This window comes from Elephas maximus, chromosome 1 (genome assembly GCF_024166365.1).
Source record: "Elephas maximus indicus isolate mEleMax1 chromosome 1, mEleMax1 primary haplotype, whole genome shotgun sequence".
In the NCBI taxonomy this organism is placed as follows: domain Eukaryota; kingdom Metazoa; phylum Chordata; class Mammalia; order Proboscidea; family Elephantidae; genus Elephas; species Elephas maximus.
Window position 1 is genome coordinate 177,580,538 of NC_064819.1, and position 8,250 is coordinate 177,588,787.

Below are 8,250 nucleotides of genomic sequence, written 5' to 3' on the forward strand. Positions count from 1 at the left end.
ATTACTTATCCTCCTGCAGCCCCCCCCCCCCCCATTTTCAGGCACACTCTCTCACACACACACACACACACACACACACACACACACAGACAGACTGTCCTCTGGCTGCATCCCAATTTTTCATGACTTCAAGTTTCTTTCTTTCTTTCCCACTGTTTAATCAGTAGTCTACAAAATCTATTGCTTTTCCAGCAGGAAGGAGATGCTGAAGGCAGGGTGATATCATAGAAATGTGTGTATATAAAGACAGCTGACGTTTGGGACAGCAGAGTGTGATGGAGACTGGGGCAGTGCGAGCTTTGGAGTCAGAGGTATGAGAGGCAGGTTGCTCTATATTTTACAAGGAGAGGAAATGCACTTTGATTTTAAATGGCACATACAGATTATATACATTTTGGTCTATCCCTATAATGGAATAATACACAGATGCTAAAAATAATAGAAGCAATTTCTGCAAGTTGTTGTTGTTAGTTGCAATCTAGTCGATTCTAACTCATGGCAACCCCATGTCTGCTGAGTAGAATTACCCAACAGGGTTTTCAAGGCTGTGATCTTCCAGAAGCAAATCACCAGGCCTGTCTTCTGAGGTGCCTCTGAATGTGTTTGTTAGGGGACCCTAGAGGCTGAAGACACCAAATTAATTAGTACTCCACCAGTTGTCACGTCACTTCTAGTCACCTCACCCACCACATCACTCACTTCCCTCAAGTTGTTCTGCAGACTCCCTAGAGAGTCTAGATCTAACCAGCTAGAACAGTCAGACATACGCAGAACAAAGATGATCGACAGATGACCCTGGGCCACCATGCATGCTCAGTAACACTAGAAAACTTATGTCAAGGAACCAAAAGACTCATGCCAAGGGACCAAAATCTCTCATCGGCAGTAGTAGAGCCCATTTCAAAAGCAAAGGGTCAGTCAGCCACTCCATGCCAAATCTTAGCCCCACCCCATAACAAGTAATCAGTAGAAACTATAAATAGTTAAAACCCTGATCCTGCCTGCTGTTTTCCTCCACCCTTAAATGAATATGTATGAGTATAAATTGTAAATTGCTCACACAGATCGGGTAACTTAATCTGAGGTCGATACCTCTGAGTTCCTGCTTGCTAGCCTGTGAAATAAACTCTTTCTTCTTCTGAAAGGCAGTGTCTGAGAGTTTGGCTTCTTGCACACTGGGCACAGACCCATTGGTCTGGTTTCATTTTCTCACTGCTGACCTAGTAGTCTAGCGCTTAACCATTTGCTCCACCCAGGGACTACAATTTCTACATGCTAACATGAAAAAAGTAGCTTCAGATATCTAGTGAAAAACTATTATCTCGTTTTTGTCAATACATACATTTATAGATTTATATTTGTTCAGCACTGGCCCTAACACCTAGTACACTGCCCAGAACATAGTAGGCAATCACTGTGTTTCTGATAAATGACTAGATAAGAAAAGGCTGGAAAGATGGGCACCAAACTGTTAAGTAGTAGTCACTTCAAGGGAGTGGGATTAAGGGAAATGAGTCAGAATGGAGGTTTGTTTTTATATTATGCGCACATATGGGCTGTTTGATTCCTTATTCTGCAATAAGCGTGTAGTACTTTAATCATTACAAAGAATAAAGATTTCTTAAATGATATTTATTATCTTAGCCTTGAACTTTCTGCCTCAAAATTATACTAAAAAAAAATTTTTTTTTTTTTTTTTTTTTTTTTTTGAGGGAAAACAAGCATTCTCTGTGGGGCACTTGGTACCAGGATACTTTGAAAAAGCTGTCGGTGTGTTTGGGAGATGAAAACAGAAAGAAAAAGGAGAAAGGCAAGGGGAGGAAATGGGAAGGAGAGCAAAGGAAGGGGAGGTATGAAAATATTTCTAATTTCTCTTGTATATCCATAAATGGATTGGGAAAAGCCTCAAAAAATACAACCCATCAGGAAGAATAAGGGAAATTGTTTATTTCCAGCTCTCCTACCAACTTTTCCTGGATGTGGGGCCTAAGGGCCCTGTAGGAAGAATACCAAGTGTTCAAGTGCTGATTTTAATTGCTGTGAACTGGGCCTTCCTCTTGTTTAAATTTATCCTTAGCAGAAAGCAGGCACTTGGGGAGATGAGTTAATGCCTCTGACACAGGAGCCTCTGCTGGGGCCTTGAATGAAAAGCAGCCTGAGGATGTAAACTGTTTAGTGAGGGTGTCGTGGACACAAGACACTTCTGTCTGAACATGCCTGATGCAGTTACAATGAAATATGGATTACAGGGGAAATATCAGTGAGTCAGAGGAAACAAGAACCCCCAGCCCTCAGGAGCTGCCACTGGTGCTTTCACGCTAAGACATATATCCTGTTAATTGCCACCACAGGAGAGGAACTTTTCTCTGAGGACCAACCATACGCTAAGCATTACCTGTTGACATATTTAATCCTCCAAATAGTGCTGCGAGATGTGTTTACTATCATTTCCATTTTACCTTTGAGAAATCCAAGTCTCACAGCCATCTAGTAATTCCTCCAAGGTCACACAGCAAGTCCATCGTGAAAGATTCAAACCCAGAGCTCTGTGACTTACAGGTGGATGTTATTTCTCCTCCCTGCATTGTTACTCCTGTGTCATCTGTCCTTCCTATATGCTTGGGTGGAGCACAGGTAACTTGTGTCTTTGCACAACTCTTGGCAATGCTTAAGAGGGGAAAAAGGGTGTAAGCAATAAAAGGGTGGGGTTATGCCAGTCACCCTGGTGCTGTTTCTATAGTGATGGTTGCTCTATAAAAGGTAGAGAAGCCAAGATGTGGAACAGGCCTGTAGTTCCTATAGTTAAAAATCTAGGAGGGAAGGATATGTGTTTGCTGGATCCTAGATAGAGTATGCTTAGTTTTCTTGCAAAAGGAATAATTAGATACAGTTCAGCTTCCCCTACGTCCATAAACAAAATAAAATAAAACAAAAACCATTTGAACCTAATCCTCAGGAACTGTCCGTTCTACAGCACTGATCTATGAAAGGAAAGAAAAAAGGAAAGGCAAAAGTAAAGGTAAGTAGAAGAATGAAAAAGGAAAAAGTACAAGATTCATTTCTTGGACAAACCTTGATTTTCCATTTTTAAATGCTATGATTTCAAGTGCTGAAAGGGCAGAGTGAAACTATAACAGAGCATGAGGAAGAGAAAAAAATTCCTGCCCTGCGCTTACCTGAAAATGGCCACTGTTCAAAGGGTTCTTGGCACGCAAACCCTGGCTAGCTAACTCTCACCATATCCCCTCCGTGGACGGCCACAAGGGGAGTTGCCACTGAGGCAGAGGCAGGAAGAGAAGAAACACATAGACTACCAGCATCTGGTCCTGTCCCTTTGGGTCAACTCTGGTCCTACAACCTTTGGTAAGTTCGTGCCTTATTCTAGGCACGCACTAGGTGTTAGGCATGTGCAGTGCCATGGTTAGCTTTTATATGGCCTTTCTCACTGGGGTCTTGTAACTCTAACTAAACGATTGGGTGGGACTATGCAAATAAGGTGCTTGTGGCCCACCAAGGGAAATACAGCTTGCTAATAATGCAAATAAGGTGTATGGAACTCCTGTGGGGGTAGGACTATACAAATAAGGTATATGGAGCCCTAATGAGGGGATTGGTCACTTTTGCCATCCTGTTAGGCCATGCCAGAGGCAGACACAGGGGACCTTACTACCACCAAGAAGAGACGGGAGTGAAGCATGTCCTTTGGACCCAGGGTCCCTGCTCTGAGAACTTCCTAGACCCAGAAGACAGAGAGAGAGCTCTAACACCGGAGACAGGGCAACGTGAGAAGCAGTGGTAGAGAAGTAGTGACAGCAGAACCAGGAGACTGATGCAGGATGGTGCAGTGAGCTTCCTGGCCCATGGAGTAAGGTGGTTACAGTGAGTGTGCTGACCCATGGAGCGAGAGAGCTGAGCACCTTCAGGCAGGTGGTTTCCTGGCGAAGTGGGGTGCCTCTGGGCACTTGTTGGAAGAGCTAAAGAGCTTTGTAACATTTTCCTAAGCAGGGCAGAGGCTGGGCTGAGTGGCCAAGGAGCCAAGAGGCTGAGGGCCAGAGAGAGGCCTGCTTGTGGGCATGGCTGAGAGGTGGCTGTCCTGATCAAAGAATATACCCCAAGTCATCCTTGATCCTGAATTGTAACATGTTATTTCCCTAATAAGCCCATAGCTGTGAGTATGGTCTGTGAGTTCTGTGCAATCATTGCAATGAATTAACAAACCCACTAGACAAGGTTGAGGAGTCCTCTGGTTGCTTCTCCTCCACTGCTTTTGGTGGACTGTGTCCAGTGCATAGGGGCTACCAGGCCCAGACAGATGCCTGCACCCATCATCACCTCCCACTCCGCTCCACCCCCAACCAAGCCCCAAACCCTAACACCACCAGTCCAGGTGCCTTCCTTGGCGAGTTCCTCTCCAGAACCGTTTCCTATTTTGTCAGCAAATTCAGTCAGGACATTCCGAATCCAGCCAAGAGGTTCTGGTAACAAGGGTTAGCTCTCAATCTTTTTCTTTCTAAGACATTCCTTAACTCCAGTGCAAATTTATTCATCTTCTTCCCCTATTAGCAGCCTTTGTGGAACTACAAAAAACCAGTTGCCTAGAGTTGACTCCAACTTATGGTGATCCCAGGTATGTTGGAGTAGAAATGTGCTCCATAGGGTTTTTCAGTGGCTGATTTTTCACAAGTGCATCTCCGGGCCTTTATTCTGAGGCATCTCTGGGTAGACTTGAACCTCTAACCTTTCAGTGAGCAGCAGGGCACAGTAGCAGTTTATACCATCATTTATACTCTTGGGCAGCCCTAGCCTCTCCTTTCTTTGCCCTTTTCCTCTTTAGACAGCCCTTCCTCCAACACTGCTTTTTCCAATGTCCTTATTCTCTCCCCTGCCTCTCCCTCATCAAAGCCTGATCTCAGACAAAAACCTGATCACTCATTTATACTTAACTTACATGGTGTGAATGTAAATCAATGTGCCACCTCTCTGCGGGGTACTTGCATTTTCAGCCTCATCTCCCTCTATGAAATGAAAAGCTTTGTTCCATATTAAAGGAGTGTCAGGCACCAAAGAGGAAGCAGAGAGGAACTGGAGAATGGTGGTAGCAGGTAGGGGTACCATAACCCAAGGAAATGTATTAAATGGTGGAGATTTTAGGCACAAAGTTAGAAGGCAGATATATTTTGTGGACAGGCTGCGCTTTCTGGGCTCCACAAAGATGCGAGGTGTGGGTAAAAGGGAGATAGATAAATGGTTCACATTAAACCCTTCTCTTTAAGAAACCTCACCTATCTGATTTCCAGACCCGCAGCTTTTGTTTGCCATCAGTACTGCGCACATCCTAGAAAATGGGGTCTAGAGGATTGATTTTTCTCAGGGCATCATTCCCTGACAGCTGTCAATGCCTTTCTCTTCCTGTTGCCTTGAGAACTTCCAGGCTAAAGCAGCTGGGTACAGTAGCTGGAGACCTCAGTCCGTAGATCTCAACCATTCCTTTAGCATCAAGAATACCTTTAAGCATCCACCGACAGTGTGTTGTACAGAATCTAAGGCAAATCATGTGGACATGAGTGCCTGTCTTCTGGGTGCTTACAACCTAACACTGAGCATTCCAGAGGGTAGAAAAGATATCATTCCAAGAGCATTGTCATTAAGACTTCAGGCTCTGGTTCAGGCTTCCTGATCTGAGTCCCTGCTCCACCTCCTGCCCACTGTGTGCCCGTAGGGAAATTTCTTAACTTCTCCATAAAGTATTTCAATTTCTTCATCTGTGTAAGAGAGATAGTAAGTTTTCTGTTTCATGGGTAATCAAGGCCCCAAAGGCATTGGTTCTGGTTGACATTTGTGTGAAGAAAATGTCTCCTCTCCTGGGGGATGTGGGAAGGATTATAGCTTCTTCCCCAGCACACACCTTGGCCAGTGGGAACCAGGGTAGATTTTGGCCCCACATGTCTCCTTAGCCAGCACAGACTGCACAAATGTACGCAGCAGCCCTGGAAGTGTTGTTATGAAAATTAGATGAAATAATCTACATGCAATGCCTGGCGTTGTGCTCAATAAATATTAGCTACTATAATAATGAACATTAAATAAATGCATAACTCAATTAACATACCAAGACTCAGTTATCAGTCAATAATACCGTAAGAAGAAAACCTGAACAAAATGTTGTTAGGTGCCATTGAGTCAATTCCTACTCATAGCGACCCTGTGCACATCAAAACACTGCCCAGTCCTGTGACATCCTCACAATTCTTGCTATGTTTGAGCCCATCATTGCAGCCACTGTGTCAATCCATCTAATCGAGAGTCTTCCTCTTTTTCGCTGACCCTCTACTTTACCAAGCATGATGTACTTCTCCAGGGACTGGTCCCTCCTGATAACATGTCCAAAGTATATGAGACGAAGTGTTGCCATCCTTGCTTCTAAGGAGCATTCTGGCTGCATATCTTCCAAGATGTATTTGTTCACTCCTCTGGTTTTTTTTTTTTTTCTTTTTCTGGTAGTCCATGGTATATCCAATATTCTTTGCCAACACCATAATTCAAAGGCATCAGTGCTTCTTCGGTCTTCCTTATTCACTGTCCAACTTTCACATGCACATGAGGCAATTGAAAACACCACGGAAGAGACATCTTTGCTTTTTAACACTTTAAAGAGATCTCTTGCAGCAGATTTGCCCAATGCAATGTGTTGTCTGATTTCTTGACTGCTGCTTTTATGAGCATTGATAGTGGATATAAGCAAAATGAAATCCTTGACAGCTTCAATCTTTTCTGCATTTATCATGATGTTGCTTATTGGTCCAGCTGTGAAGATTTATGTTTTCTTTATGATAAGGTGTAACCCATACTGAAGGCCGTGGCCTTTGATCTTCATCAATAAAGTGCTACAAGTCTTCGTCATTTTCAGCACACAAGGTTGTGTCATCTCCATATCTCAGGTTGTTAATGAGTTTTCCTCCAATCCTGATGCCCTGTTCTTCTTCATATAGTTCAGCTTCTCAGATTATTTGCTCAGCATACAGGCTGAATACAACCCTGACCCACACCTTTCCTGACTTTAAACCACACAGTATCCCCTTGTTCTATTCAAACAACGGCCTGTTGGCTAAGTACAGGTTCTTCATGAGCAAAATTAAGTGTCCTGGAATTCCCATTCTTTGAAATGCTACCCATAATTTGTTATGATCCACACAGTCGAATACCTTTGCATAGTCAACGAAACACAGGTAAACACCTTTCTGGTATTCTCTGCTTTCAGCCAGGATCTATCTGACATCAGCAATGATATCCTTTGTTCCACATCCTCTTATGAAACCAGCTTGAATTTCTGACAGTTCTCCATCAATGTACTGCAGCAACCACTTTTGAATGATCTTTAGCAAAATTTTACTTGTGTGTGATATTAATGGTATTTTTTGATAATTCCTACATTCTGTTGGATTTCCATTCTTTGGAATAGATACAAATATGGATCTCTTCCAACTAGTTGGCCAGGTAGCTGTCTTCCAAATTTCTTGGCATAGATGAGTGAGCACTTCCACTGCGGCATCTGTTTGCTGAAATATCTCAATTGGTGTTCCATTGATTCCTGGAGGCTTGTTTTTTGCCAATGACTTCAGTGTAGCTTGGATCTTTTCTTTCAGTACCATCGGTTCTTGATCATATGCTACCTGCTGAAATGGTTGGATGTCAACCAATTCTTTTTGGTACAGTACTGTGTATTCTTTTCATCTTCTTTTGATGTTTCCTGCATCATTTAATATTTTCCCTGTAGAATCCTTCAATATTGCAACTCAAGGCTTGGATTTTTTCTTTGGTTCTTTCAGCTTGAGAAATGCTGAGCGTGTTCTTCCCTTTTGGTTTTCTATTTCTAAGTTTTTGCCCATTTCGTTATAATACTTCACTTTGTCTTCTGGAACTTCCCTTTGAAATCTTCTGTTGAGCTCTTTTTTTCCTTTTGCTTTAGCTACTCAATGTTTAAGAGAAACAGAGTCTCTTTCAACATCCATTTTCATCTTTTCTTTCTTTCCTGTCTTATTAATGACCTCTTGTTTTCTTCATGTATGATGTTCTTGATGTCATTCCACAAGTAGTCTGGTCTTTGGTCATTAGTGTTCAACATGTGAAATCTATTCTTGAGTTGGTCTTTAAATTCAGGTGGGATATACTCAAGGTCGTACTTTGGCTTTCGTGGACTTGCTGTGATTTTCTTCAGTTTCAACTTGAATTTGCATATGAGCAATTGCTGGT